A 15,597-nucleotide genomic window follows, 5' to 3' on the forward strand; every position below is an offset into this window, starting at 1 on the left:
TTCTTTTAGCAATGCCCCATCCTGTAATAATGTCCCTTATTTGTGCCACATTATGCCGTTTTCACATACACACACAAAAAAAAGATTCTTCTCACTTGTCCTCCGTTCCCTCAGTAACCTCTTTCCTGCTTCTTGCAGCCTACAGGCCCCCTGACGATCTTGGCCCTATGCCGGAGGCCACAGCCATCTGCACTTTACTTCAGATGATCGATTTTCCCCACCGCGCAAAGGAACTCTTTGCAGAGCATTACCAATGGAACCGCTAGCCGATCAAAAGCCAGCAGGCGACGTCGCACAATGATGTCACCTGCTGGCCTCCAATTGGCTGGCAGCTGCAGAGTTCCTGTGCGCAGCAGGGGAAATAAAAAATCTGAAGAAAAGCGCAGATGGCTACATCCTCCAGCATAGGGCCAAGATCGTCAAGGGGCCTGCGGCCCACAAGAAGCTTAGGGGCCGCAAGAAGCTCAGAGGCCGTAAGAAGCTCAGAGGCCACCTGGGTAAGAGAAAGGTGTGTTAAATATGCCTCACTCAGGACCCTGATTAAACATACTGAACAAAAATTACCGGAGGCCACATCCTGATCTATAAGACAAGCTGCGGCCGTCATTGATGTAACTTCAACTGCATGTGTGGCCCCCCTGGGCCGGTAACTTCAGAACAGTTTAGCTGCACATGCAGTTGTAGTTAGATCATCGGCAGCTGTAGTTTGTCTTATACATCAGGATGCGACCACTATTTTTGCCGCCATCTTTGGGTGCGAAAACTGCAGCTCACCGTCTTCTTCCCCGAGAAAAGGGCGGAAAAGCCGAAGCCCCGCCCCCTGGGAACGCGGCCGGAAAGCGAGCCCGGAAGACGAAAAACGAAACTAACAGGTCGCAGAAAGAGGTGCCGGAAAAAGTCCAGGGGGGAGCAGCGGGAAGATGTCGGCGCCAAATATAGACGGCGGTGCGGCGCCCGCCGTTGGAGCGGCGGTGCCCGGGAGTGAAGCAGTCGGTGAGGAAGCTGCAGCTCCCGCTCTGGTCACAGGAGCGGTGGACCTCTGGGCTTTGGTGGTGACTCCCCGTGTAGCAGCTGGCGGTGACCCGCCTGCCACAGGAAAGATGTCAGCTCCGGCAGTCCGCCCGGCCACAACGGGAATGGCGCCCGGCTCAGGAGACCCCTTAGCCGCCAGCTCAGAATTGGAAAAGACAGAGGAAAGCAGCCCCGGTGCCGACGCCTCAGTAGCAGTGTATATCCCGCGATGTGGTGGGAATGGATACTGGATGGCCCTATCGACCCGTACGTACCGTATGCTGGAGACGTACGAGGCTGACGCGGAGTCCACCTCCGAGGACGAGGCCCCGGCTGTCGTAGGGGGTGTGATAGTGCCAATCTGCCGGCACTGTGAGCTGCCCGGGCCTTTTGCCAGTATGTGCCCTGGGAATGCCCGGCAATTAAAGGGGCCGGAGCCTGCCACAAGTTTTAGAGTTTGAAGTTGCAAGTTTGATGTTTATGGGCTGTTACCCCTGTTGAACGTCCTCGTGTTCCTGGAGGAGGCCATCTGCACCGCAGGTGGGGGGTGGCAGGGTAGTTAAAGAGTTAAATGATACAGCGCTCCGTTCTTGTTGAACGTCTCCACCCCTGCAAGTTGTAAGTGAAGAGGCCATCTGGGGTCGGAGCCCCAGGTGGAGGATGGAGCCCGGTCCGGAGGAGCAGTCGTACCCGCACCGTCGGCAGCTGAAGACGGAGTCTTTTGGACAGTGCTGCCTGTGAGCGAAGGTGGCATTGGAGACTCGTGCTGTCCGGTGGTGGTCCGGGAAAAAGCTGCGAGAAGAGGCTGTTCCGGCAGCGGAGTTTAAGTTTTAAAATTGGCCAACCTTCTCACCCAGCCACAGTCTCTGGAGAGGCTGATTGGAGGACGGGCCTGCGGTAGAGTCATCTGAGGTCCTGTCACCAGCAAAACCGGTGACTACCCTCCGGGTCAGGGGTCCCCTGGACGTGGGGCCCTTGAAAAAGGACTGCCGGGTAAGGAACTTTTTACCCGGCCCGTTTGGGCAACACGCGGACCTACCCTGGACTTGGGCAAGGGGTGCCAACCTGTGTTTTAGTGGTGGCATCAGGGCTAGGTTGTTTTGGGTGGGTGAGGTGAGAAGGACCCGGTCCGTCCCGTCCCGGTTTTATTGTGCAACGTTTAAGAAAAATGCCTCCCGTAAGGGAAGAAACAAATATGGTTGAATGTAAATATGTTAGTATACTTGTTATCTGTTTTACCCTTTTCATCTTTTTCAGTTCAGTTCAATAAATGTTGGTGGTCAGACAGCCCGCGGGCGGTCTGTATTAAACCAAGGGAGAATGTGACGCCCTGACAAAACCAGGTAGTCACAGATAGGCCCCTACACAACACCCTTCCCTCACTTAGAAAGTTAGAAGTCTGGTTTGGAGAGGAGTGTGGGCTCAAGCTAAGTGTAGCTCCAGCAGAGAAAGTTCAAGTTGAACGGTGCCAGGGTAGGAGCCCTGATGCCTTGGCTAGGAGGCAGGCGGTGGTCTCTGTCAGCAGGAGACGGGAAGACGGCTCGGCAGAACCGAGGGGCAGGGTTGTAGCCCGCCGGTACCGACCCGGGGAACCGACCCGGAAACCGGAGCATAGAGGGGTGTACTCGGACCCTGAAGCCAGAACTGGAAACAAGCGTCCTGGTTGATTAACCGATTGAGGCCAGGACTAGAGGTCCTGTCCCACTCAAAGTCCCTCATAGAAAACAACAGCCCACCGATAGGGATAAGAGGTCACCGCCAGAGCCCATAGATCCCACGGGCCAGCGTCTGCGGGCATGGCTCCTTAGGCTACATCCAGCCGGGAGCAGACTCCTGAGTTTCAGACTGGGAAGTCCATCTTACACAAAGTCAGTGCAGAGGAAAAGGATAGAGACCATCAGCCTAGGTGGGGGACCCGAATGCAACCGGCCGCAGCACCAGCCACCAGCACCTTGGTTTACTAGAGACTCGTGTGATTTATTGACTGTGAGTAAACAAGCATCCCCTTGCCGTCGCTATACACTGCTCTAGACACTGGGCCCCGGGACAACCATCCCTACCACAGAGGGGTCAACATCCAGCTGCCACTACACCTCCCCCAGGTGCCCCATCACAGCAACGGTGGTGTCCCAACTCACCACACACTGTGGGTGGCGTCACAAACTTTATACGGCCTAGCCCGTACATCTACGTCCCCCCATTTATTCAGCGTGTTTGCAAGACCCCCGGGTCCGGAGACCCTCGAGCCACCACCTCAGCAGGCCCGGACCCGAGCAGCGCCAGTTGCTGGCACGGGGATGGCCCATCTGTATTCCCAGTTCACCCACACAGCCAAGATTGGAAAAGTTCTCCCACAGAGCAACAAATTTAACAAAGAACACCAGTGCCAGCAACACCCACACACACCAAAATCCCAGTTTCCACTCCACATCAGTGGTAATTGGCTAGTTGGACACAAGGGGATGGCCACCTAGAGGGCGGAGCCAGACCAGGGGACTAGACAGCCTGGTGGGAGGGGACAGCAGTTAGTGAGTGCAGTGAAGTAGTAGGGAGGAGAGGTGCCTCAGAGCTGGGTTGTGTAATGGTGACCCGGGGACACAGGAGAGTGGTCGCCAGGGCAGGTGCACAAACCCGAGTACCGCTAGGACCAGAGCACCGACGGGGCACAGGGCCCTAAGTCAGGCAACAGTTTCATATGGCCTGGCAATCACCTGCACAGTGAGGGGACCTTCACGGACCTCACTGACCCACAGATCCGGGGGCACCAGCAGTAAAGCATGGATCAGGGTTCTGGACACAGACCAGACCTACAGGGTCCACACTGCCCACCGTACGGACAAGGAGACTGCCAGAAAAAGGGAAATCGGGCACCAAACGCTCCACGTTACGGGGACCCAACCATACTGGGAGTGCTGGGGAAAGAGCAACAGAGACATCAACTGGCATTGGAACTACAGGGACCTGAACCTGCCATCCGAGGGTCAAGAGTGAGTAGAGACTGTTAATTACAACCCACGGTGTGGCCTCCCTTATTACTTCAGCATACATCTGTGTCGCCCTGGAAAATCAGGTAGCCACACAATAGGCACCCGCATAACACCATCCCTCACCTAGGTCACATACAGCTGACCTGAAACCCTAGTCACCCCCCTCAGGGCAAGACAGGCACACCAGTGGGCGGGACCAGGCGGTTAGGGAACGCCCACTTAGGGGTCTAGACAGCTTGGGGTGGGAAAAACAAGAGAAGAAGTCAGTAGTTCAAGTTGAGAGGAGTGTGGGCTGGAGCTAAGTGTAGCTCCAGCAGAGGAGAGAGTTCAAGTTGAACGGTACCAGGGTCAGAGCCCTGGTGCCTTGGATAGATGGCAGATGGTGGTCTCTGACAGCAGGAGACGGGAAGACACCTCGGCAAAATCAAGGTGGACCGGGACAGGGTTGGAGCCCACCGGTACCTACACCGGGGACCCGACCGGAAACCGTGCACAGAGGGGGTACTCGAACCCTGAAGCCAGGACCGGAACCAACGGTCTAGCTAATCAACCGATTGAGGGCAGGATTACAGGTCCTGTCCCAACCAAAGTTCCAAAAGCAGACAACCACCCACAGAGAGAGATAGGGCAACCGCCAGGGCCCATAAATCCCACGGGTCAGCGTCAGCGGGCACGGCTTCTCAGGCACACAAAAAGCCAGGAGCGGACTCCCGTGTTCCATACCGGGAAGTCTAAACACAAACACAGCCAGTGCAGAGGAAAGAGACGGCGACCACCACCCCGGGTGGGGGACCAGAGTACAACCGGCCGCGGCGGCAGGCCACCAGCACCTTGGTTTACCAAAGGACTCGTGTGATTCATTTTCTCGTGAGTAACACAACATCCCCCAGTCCATCTGGCGCGCAAGCCCCGACCATCGCCATAACCTGCACAGAGACACTGGGGAAACCATCCCTACCCACGGAGGGGTTAACATCCGGCTGCCCTCACATCTCCCCCGGGGTGTCTCGCAACGGCAGCGGTGGTGTCCCACTTCACCACACACCGTGGGTGGCGTCACGGACAATCTCTTTCTAAACAAAACCCCCTTTTTCACTTGTGGGCAGCGGACCGCTGCTCGAGCCTGGGTCTGGCTCCCGCTCGAGCCACAGCAAAGCCACCGGACCTGAGCATCCCCGAGCAGCCCCCCTTCCTTGGCTGTGGTCTGACCCCCGCCTGCAACACATCTCCTGGGCTCAGCCCTACCTGTGGAGGGCCTACCACCACAGCTGCCCTTACCACCAGCCCTAGAGATAATAATCTCAGCAGCGGCGGTTTCACCATCTTAACCGCAACCTGCAGGTGGTGTCACACAAATGACTTTAATCTCCCTTGTAAATACTCCCCGTTAAAAATCACCCAGGGTACGGGACCGGGCACTGGCCACCAAAGTGACATTCCACAGTAGTAAACCGCCCAGGACCGAGTACCCCTTTCCCTGGGCAACACAGAATCAAGCTGGAGGTCTGCCAGCTAGCCCTGCTACCACCAGTTCAAGCCGCTGTGCCTTTAGGTGCCTCCCTGATGCTGTTGACTGAGCGTACAGGGGGCCCTAAGTGTATAATTTGAAAAGATTATTCGTCAAATCAGGCACCCACAGAATAATACAGCAAGGAAAAATAGAATAGGACTCAGTTTCTATTTTCTTTGTTGTTGGTACGGGGGCTATGATTAAGGGGTACTTTGCATGCTGCGACATCGCTAGCCGATTGTAGCAATGCCGAGCGCGATAGTCCCCGCCCCCATCGCAGATGCAATATCTTGTGATAGCTGCCGTAGCGAACATTATCGCTACGGCAGCTTCACACGCACTTACCTGCCCTACGACGTCGCTCTGGCCGGCGACCCGCCTCCTTCCTAAGGGGGTGAGTCGTGCGGCGTCACAGCAACGTCACACGGCAGGCAGCCAATAGAAGCGGAGGGGCGGAGATGAGCGGGACGTAACATCCTCGTTCCTCGTTCCTGCGGCTTCATACACAGCGATGTGTGTGTGGCGCCCCTGAGGCTTCCGTCGCCACAGAGATATTGCACCTCAGCCAGAGGTGTGATGTCCCATCCTGGGTAAGAATGAGGTCATATGCCGGTCCACAGACTAAACTTACACACACCAATTGGTAGGCATACACTGGGTCAGGGACAGTGGCAGCAACCCCCATAGATGTATTCATGGGGCCATAAGTCCCATTTTTGGTCCCAATAGTGTCGGTGGGGCCTGGTCAGTGGGTGTGTGGGAGGAGTCAGAAAGTGTGAGTAGATGAGGGAACCAGGAAGTTCAAGTTCAGTCAAGTCTGTCAGAAGGAGCAGAGGAGTGAGGAGAGTGGGAGAGGGAGGTAGTTACCTCAGGAGAAAGTGACAGAAGGAAGTTCCTGGTGGAGATCCTGGGGTCTAGTTAGGCCCAGGTGACACCTAAAGAAAGAGAGAAAGGATTCCAGGGCCACGGAAGGGCATATTGGCTCGTGGCCTGTTCCACAGGAAGATCGGGTGGAGGGATCTGGCTGCATTCGGGGACGGTCCCCAGACAGAGGGAAGAAAGACAATTCCTCAAAAGTAACACCAAAGGCCGAGGGTGGTTGCAAGCGCCCAGAGCCACAACCTGCCACAGACCCCCTGTGAAGAGGGCAAGATACAACTGCGGTTAGCCCCCTTTGTACAGGCCCTGTGGTGGAGGCCGAGACCAGTTCATCTAATAGTCGAGGCTAAAAAGACAGTCAGGAAAGAGACACAGGAGGGGTGCACCGGTATTGACCTCTGAAATACCCGGGATCGGCGGAAGCACTGGACAGTGGATCCCAGCATACTGTGGGCAACCGGTTTGCTGCAGCAACTGAAACAGTGAGTAAAAGACCTAAACTGCAAGCCCTGTGTCATCTGATTCATTCTGCACCTCGTCCACAAACACAATAGACTTTACCAAGCACTAAAGGTTGCCCCGGGGTATCCGCTCTACCTGTGGGGAGCAAGAAACACCTTAGCTGCCATAACATCAACCCCGGAGGTCCCTTCCAGCAGCTGTGGCTCTAAAGCTGCAAATTAACACAGGTGGCGTCACGAATCTTATATAATCTTTAACAATATCATCACCCCCAATACCGCCACATTAACTGACTCCACCAGGGTCATGGAATCGGGCCCCGCCACCGCTGAGTACCCCGGACTAGTCCGGCCCGACACCTAAGGCCCTGGGGTGGGCGAGTCATGTGCTGCTGCAGGAACGAGGAACAACATCGTACCTGTCGCTACAGCGAAATTATGGAAATGACCGACACTACACAGATCACCGATTTTCAACGCTTTTGCGATCGTTTATCGGTGCTTCTAGGCTTTACACGTTGTGACGTCGTTACCGGCGCCGGATGTCCGTCACTTTCGATTTGACCCCGACGAGATCACAGTAGCGATGTCGCAACATGCAAAGTAACCCTAAGAGGGGAGCAGGTGAAAGCCAAAGTGATAGGAACTAGAACCATACCTCCCAACCGTCACGGATACAGCGGGACTGTGCCAGATTTGAGCGGGTGTCCCGGTGTCACGACCGTGAGCTATGTGTCCCGTGGCTCCGCCCACCCGGTCTCTCCCCGCCTGACTTTCTCCCCCTCCACATGAGCAGAGCTGAGCGCTACTTCACTGCTCTGGCTCTGTGTGCTGCCACTGCTATGGGTCGGCGGCAGCAGCACTTTCCTGGCTGCCGGCACTTTAAATCCAGCACCTGCAGCCCAGTACACTGCTGTCAGCTGGGCTGCTTGTGTACAGAAGTGCATCTGTGGATGGAGCTACCGTGCAACATGGTGAGCTCTGTCCACAGATGAAGAGACTGGAGGAAGAGGAGCTGCAACATCAAGGAACGCTGTATGTGACCCCCACCTACCCAGAGCTGTATGCCCCAGCCCTCTCCTAACCAGAGCTATATGCCTCCAGCCACACACCCTCACCAGATCTGTATGTCCCCCAGCCCCCTCACCAGATCTGTATGTCCTTCAGCCCCCTCACCAGATCTGTATGTCCTTCAGCCCCCTCACCAGATCTGTATGTCCCCCAGCCCACTCACCAGATCTGAATGCCCCCCAGCCCCCTCACCAGATCTGTATGCCCCCCAGCCCCCCCACCAGATCTGTATGCCTCCCAGTCCCCCCACCAGATATGTATGCCCCCCAGCCCCCCCACCAGATCTGTGTGTCCCCCAGCCCACTCACCAGATCTGTATGCCCCCCAGCCCCCTCACCAGATCTGTATGCCCCCCAGCCCCCCCCACCAGATCTGTATGCCTCCCAGTCCCCCCACCAGATATGTATGCCCCCCAGCCCCCCCACCAGATCTGTATGCCTCCCAGCCCCCCCACCAGATCTGTATGCCTCCAGCCCCCTCACCAGATTTTTATGCCCCCTAGCCACCCCACAAGATCTGTATGCCCCCAGCCCCCCACCAGATCTGTATGCCCCCAGCCCCCCTCACCAGATCTTTTTGGCCCAAGCCCCCCCATCAGATCTGTATGCCCCCAGCCCCCACACCAGATCTGTATGCCCCCAGCCCCCTCCCCCCAGATCTGTATGCCCCCAGCCCCCTTCCACCAGATCTGTATGTCCCCATCCCCCTCCCACCAGATCTGTATGCCCCCAGCCCCCCCATCGGAGCTGTATGTGCCCCCATAGCTGTATAAGCCCCAACACCAGAGCTATATGCCCCTTAGTAATATCTATGCTACCAGTAATTTGTATGCCCCACAGTAAAGTGTATTTCCCCCAGTAATGTGTATGCCCCTTAGAAACGTGTATGCCTCTCAGTGAAAAAAACAGACGTTCTTCACTGATGTGTTAGGCTATGTGCCCACGTTGCGTATTTACATGCAGTTACGCTGCGTATTGCACTGCAGCGTGACTGCATGCGTCCTGCATCCCCTGCACAATCTATGAAGATTGTGCATAATCCATGCCCACGTGGTGTTTTAGAACGCAGCGATTTACATGCTGCCAAATCGCTGCGTTCTAAAAAGCAACATGTCACTTATTTCGTGCGCTTTGCATGCTGTCTCCATTCTGTCTATAGGGAGAGGCAGCATCCAGAGCGCACGAATTCTGCAGTCACCAAAGTTTCAGAACAGAGCTTTTCAGCTGCGCTCTAAAGCGGACATGCAGTGACTTTTACGCTTCGGTGCAGAGCGCACACACGTGGGCACACAAGCCTTAAACACGCATATGTCCCTTCATACTCCATGATTCACGGCACACAGTGGTTGTCCATGTGCAATCCGTGATACCTGGCCCGTACTCCGTGATTGCACAAGGACATATACTCACCTGCCCCCGCGCCTGCTCTCCGTGGTGCTGAAGAGTCCCGTGATTCAGCATCCAGCCACCGCTCTCTCACCTCTGCAGCTACTTCCGGGTCAGCTCTGGCTGCATAAATGAATATGCATGCCATAATGAACCAGGCAGGAAGAAGCAGACAGCAGCTGCCGAACTCAGCATCGCTGGAGAAGGGGAGTTGAAAAAGCTTTTTATATTCAATGTCTGGGTTTTTCTGGTACGTGTTTCCTGGATCACACCATAGTGTGGTCCGTGGGACATCAGTGATGCCAGAAAAAAACGGACATGTTTCTGTGCGGCAATCACGGATACGCATGTACGCCGCACGGGAACACGGTCAGTGAAAAATCATTGATGTGTGTGCAAACCCATTGATTATAATGGGTGTGCATAGGTCAGTGATTCTGGTACGTATAAAAACTAGCACATACATACCAAAATCACTGACATCTGAAACAGGCCTAATATGTATGCCCTCTCAAGTACTGTCTATGCCCCAAGACCCTCCTGTGATGTATATACTATAACCCCAGCCCCTCCTGTGATGTATATACTGTAGTTCCCAGCCCCTCCTGTGCTGTATATACTTTAGCCCCCAGCCCCTCCTGTGATGTTTATACTGTAACCCCAGCCCCTCCTGTGATGTATATACTGCAGCCCCCAGCCCCTCCTGTGCTGTATATACTGTAGCCCCCAGCCCCTCCTGTGATGTATATACTGTAACCCCAGCCCCTCCTGTGATGTATATACTGTAGCCCCCAGCCCCTCCTGTGCTGTATATACTGTAGCTCCAGCCCCTCCTGTACTGTAGATACTGTAGCCCCCAGCCCCTCCTGTGATGTATATGACTCGCCCACCCCAGGGCTATGGGACACCCGGTGCCGGGCCGGACTAGTCCGGGGGTTAGTCAGTGGTGGCGGGGTCCGACTCCGTGACCCTGGTGGGAGTCAATTAATATGGCTTCAGTGGGGGTGCTTAAAGTTTATATTATTCGTGACGCCACCTGTGGTTTGCGGCTATTAAGCCGCCGCTGCTGTATGGGGCCTCCGGGGCTGATGGAATGGCAGCTTGGATGGTCCTGCTCCCCACAGGTGGAGCGGTGCCCCGGGGCAACTATTGGTGCTTGTAAGTGTCGATGTAGTTGCGATGTAGTGCAGGGCCGACAGGGCGGTGAAAGGACCGGACACAAACAACAGTCTCTTTACCTTCTCCTCTTTTACTGGGTAAACGGTTAGTCCTGGGAGACCGTTACAGGTGGTAGAAGGCTCCGGCCGGCCTGGAAGTAACTGGGGTGCTCTTTTTGGCCAGCTGAGTATGAGGCCTACTCCCTGTTCTTCCTTTGCTTTCATAGGACCCTGCACTCTGAATTAGCAATGGCCCCCTTGCTGCTGGGACTTGTGGTGCGTCCCGTTCCCGCGTGGTAGGCTGCGCAGGCCCTCTCTGGTGCTTCTCTGCTGGAGTCCACACCGGGCCCTGGTGATGCAGCTGTACCTTCAGGTTGCTTATGGGCCAGGGGCTTGCAGCTCTCCTGCCCTTCGGATTCGGCTACCAGGGAAGGGTTTTACACCCTGACAACCACAGACTCCGATGTCTAATTCTCTTCTGTGCCTCTCTGCCAATCCTGCTTTACTGGGCCAAGCTATTCCAGCTCCAGGCCCCAGTCCACAGGACAGCACTACTCTGCGTCTTCACTCTCCAACTTCACTAACAGACTGAACACTAACTCCTCCCTCAGGTAAGGCTTGAGGAATGCTCCCTGGAACTCCAGGTTCAGAGCTCCCTCTGCTGGCCTGAGGGAGAAACTGCATTTGATGTTGGTACCTACTTTCCAATGATTTCCCCAATTACCTCCAGGCTCAGCATTAACCCTTTGGAGGGGCAATGCTGTTGTGGTGACCAGGTCCTGGGGCGCCACACTCCCCCTTAGTTAAAACCAGTACTCCCGGACTGAGGAAACAAGAATATTTGAACATTTCATCCCATGGTGGGAGGCACATTTTCTTAAACGTTACAACTTAAATAACACTATAAGAGTCTAGTGTGGCTCCCTGCTGAGTGTCCATTACACTGCTCCATGGGGGACCCGCCGCGATAAAACCCCCAACGTAGGCTCTGGGCGTGCGTCAGAGCATCGATGACACCTTTGTATGCACGCCGGATGGGTTTTTCTTCTGGGGTGTTGAGCACACTGGTGCTAACTATGTACAATTAAAGTGTTGGCCACCCGTAGTCCAGTGGCCCAATTACTTAATCACCTAAAATAAAAAGCATTTTATACGAGACATTTTAAATAACTATATACACTCTGTTAGGTATTCTATTTTCTATGTTCTATACCTTGGAGGGGGCTGTCCCCGAGTGCTGCGTTGGGACCTGTGTAGCTCTGGTGTTTGTCCTTGACTACTTGGAGTGTCTGCTACCTCAGTGCTACTGGTAGGCCTAACCCTGATAGGTATGCGTGATGGTTGCCTACGGGGTCTTAGATTCGCCAAGGGTACGACAGGTTCACCACTGGCAGGGGGTTGATTCTCCTGTTCCACTGCTTGCGTGACATCTATTGTTGGGACCAACTTGTCTGCAGGTGGATCCGGGACCTCTTCTGCTGCTGGTTCGACCATTTGCGGGAATGTCAATACTGGTACCACTATAGCATTAATTATTTGGGTCCATGTTTTGGGGAATTTTCCAAGTATTGTTTGGATCATCTCTTCCTCTTTTTCTTGAATTTGGGGACTTTCTTGTACTTCTTCTACTTCCTTTTGGATTTTGCACCGTTCAGGGCACACTTTCAGGCGGTCTCTAGAAACTGCTTGATAGGTCTTGCCTTCATCTTTGCTTATGAGACACACTTTCCTACTGTCAAAATTGGAGGGGATAATGGTGTAGGGTTCATTCTCCCACTGATCATCTAATTTATGCGTTCTCCGCTTCTTCTTGAGGACCTGTTCTCCTGGTGCTAAGGGAGTTGCTGGGGCTGTTTGATTGTAGTTCTGTTCTTGTCTCATTCTGGCTTGAGACAGGTTCTTTTCCACGCATTCCTGAACTTTGCGGTACTGTTGTTGTCGCTCTATATCCCAATCTTCTATCTCTTGGACCGCTTCAGGTGACACAGTTCCCATTTCAAAGTCTACAGGTAATTTGCCAGGTCTTGCTCGCATCAGGTAAGCAGGGCTGCAGTTGGTCGAGTTTACTGGGATATTATTGTACAAGTCCACTAGATCTGGTAACTTCTCTGGCCATTGGTTTCTTTCTTCCAGAGGTAGAGTCTTGAGCATATCAATAACCACATGGTTAATTTTCTCGCACAATCCATTGGTTTGGGGGTGGTACGGTGTTGTTCTTATTTTCTTACAGCAGTACATGTTACAGAACTCTTGGAACACTTCTGCCTCGAATGCAGGGCCTTGATCAGTCAGTACCCTTTCAGGATAACCGTGAGGTCGACAAAAGTATGCTTGAAATGCTCGAGCTGCTGTTCTGGCTGTCTGGTCTTTCACAGGCACTACTACCAGGAAACGTGAGTAATGGTCCACAATGGTGAGGGCGTAGACATAGCCTGACCGGCTTGGTGTTAACTTCACGTGGTCCAGGGCCACCAACTCTAGGGGCTGCTTCATGACAATTGGCTGTAGGGAAAACCTCTAGCTGGTATCATCCTTCCGCCTCAGGTTACACGGACCACAGTCTCGGCACCACTTCTCGACTGCCTTTCTCATGTGCACCCAGTAGAACCGATCACGGAGTAGGATCTCCAACTTCTTCCACCCGAAGTGTCCTGCTCTATCATGGTAAGCTGCTAGGACCATTGGAGCATCCCTCTGTGGGACCACTATCTGCCAGACGAGTTCATTTGTTCGCCAGTTGACATATCTCTTGCATAGCTTGCCTTTGCAGCTCCTTCCACAGCTGTTGGGCTTCTTGTGGAGCATCGGGACCAAGATTGGTTTTGGCTTGTGCCAGCTTTTCTTTAACTAATCGGACGGCCGGGTCACTGTCCTGGGTTTCTTCCCATTTATGGTGGAGTAATGGGTTGGTAGAAACCTCTTGCTGACTCGAGTGCTTTCCTCTTACAGCATGCTCACACTGGGAGACACCTTGTCCATGGAAAGCTGGTAACTCTATCTCTTCCAGTTCATCCAGGTCTTCTCCAGACTCGAGTAAGTGAGGCATTCTGGACAGCGCATCCGCATTGTTATTCTTCTTGCCAGCCACTGGTACTTGATGGTAAAGTCAAAGTTGGACAGTCGAGCCATCCATCGCTGTTTTAGTGCACCTAGCTTAGCTGTTGCCAGGTGAGTCAACGGATTGTTGTCCGTGAAGATGGTAAACTTGGCCGACGCCAGATAGTGCTTGAAGCGTTCAGTCACTGCCCAGACAATAGCGAGGAACTCCAGCTTAAAGGAACTGTAGTTTTCTGGATTCCTTTCTGTGGGACGAAGCTTCCTACTGGCGTAAGCTATCACCTTCTCTCTGCCTCCCTGCACCTGGGACAGAACTGCTCCCAATCCCACGTTGCTGGCATCTGTGTACAGTACAAACAGCTGGCTGTAGTCAGGGTAGGCCAGAATTTCTTCTCCAGTGAGAGCCCTTTTCAGCCGGACAAAGGATGCTTCTATTTGGATGTTCCATTCAAATGGAGGGCTTTGCTTCTTAAGCTGGTGTCACACTAAGCGACAGCGACAACGACGTCGCTGTTACGTCACCATTTTCGGTGACGTAACAGCGACCTTGTAAGTCGCTGTTATGATCGCTGCTTAGCTGTCAAACACAGCAGAAGCAGCGATCATAACGTCGCTGTTCTACATGTGCAGAGAGCAGGGAGCCGCGCTTAGCGCTGGCTCCTTGCTCTCCTAGGTACAGTACACATCGGGTTAATTAACCCGATGTGTGCTGCAGCTACATGTCACAGTGCAGAGAGCAGGGAGCCGCGCGCACTGCTTAGCGCTGGCTCCTTGCTCTCCTTGCTACAGTATACATCGGGTTAATTACCCGATGCGTACTGCAGCCACATGTCACAGTGCAGGAGCCGGCACTGGCAGCAAGAGCGGAGGCTGGTAACCAGCGTAAACATCGGGTAACCAGGGAAAGGTCTTCCCTTGGTTACCCGATGTTTACGCTGGTTACAGCTTACCGCAGCTGCCAGTGCCGGCTCCTGATCGCTTCATTTCGTCGCTCTCTCGCTGTCACACACAGCGATGTGTGTGTCACAGCGGGAGAGTGACGACCAAAAAATGAAGCTGGACATTCAGCAACGACCGGCGACCTCACAGCAGGGGCCAGGTCGTTGCTGGATGTCACACACAGCGACAGCGACGGGACGTCGCTGCAACGTCACAGAAAATGGTGACGTACCAGCGACGTCGTTGTCGTCGTCGTTATGTGTGACACCAGCTTTAGCCTTCTTTGGCTGGCCCACCAGCAGATCTTGAAGAGGCGCTGCTATCTTTGTGAAACCATCAATGAACCTTCGGTAGTAGCCCACCAGACCAAGGAACTGCCGCACCTCCTTTACCGTGGTGGGTCTTGGCCAGTCCTTGATTACTGTGACTTTCTCTGGATCAGGTGCCACACCTTCTGCGCTGACCACATGACCCAGGTACTGTACCTTTGGCTTCAAGAGGTGACATTTGGACGGCTTTATCTTTAGGCCATACTCTGACAAGGACTCAAACACTTCTGCTAAGTGCCTTAGGTGGTCTTCATAGGTCTTGGAGTAGACTATGACGTCATCCAGGTACAATAGCACGGTTTCAAAGTTGTAATGGCCCAAGCAGCACTCCATCAATCTCTGAAATGTTCCTGGAGCATTGCAGAGCCCGATCGGCATACAATTGAATTCGCAGAGACCCATTGGTGTCGTGAATGCAGTCTTCTCCTTGTCTGCCTCTGCCACGGGAACCTGCCAATACCCACTGGTGAGATCCAAGGTGGAGAAATAGTTAGCTGATTTTAAAGCTGCTAATGACTCTTCTATTCTGGGTAGTGGATAAGCATCTTTATGTGTAATGCGGTTAATTTGCCTGTAGTCAACACACATTCTCATTGTGCCATCTTTTTTCTTTACGAGCACTAGTGGAGCTGCCCAGGGGCTACAACTATCTCTGATCACCCCAGCTTCCTTCATTTCCCGTAACATTTCTTTGGCACGCTGATACTGTGCTGGGGGTAGAGGGCAGTATCTCTCTTTAATGGGATGATGGTCACCAGTGGGGATTTGATGTTTAACCCCTTTTACCTGCCCAAAATCTAGGGGGTGTTTG

Source organism: Anomaloglossus baeobatrachus, chromosome 5 (assembly GCF_048569485.1).
Source record: "Anomaloglossus baeobatrachus isolate aAnoBae1 chromosome 5, aAnoBae1.hap1, whole genome shotgun sequence".
NCBI lineage: Eukaryota > Metazoa > Chordata > Amphibia > Anura > Aromobatidae > Anomaloglossus > Anomaloglossus baeobatrachus.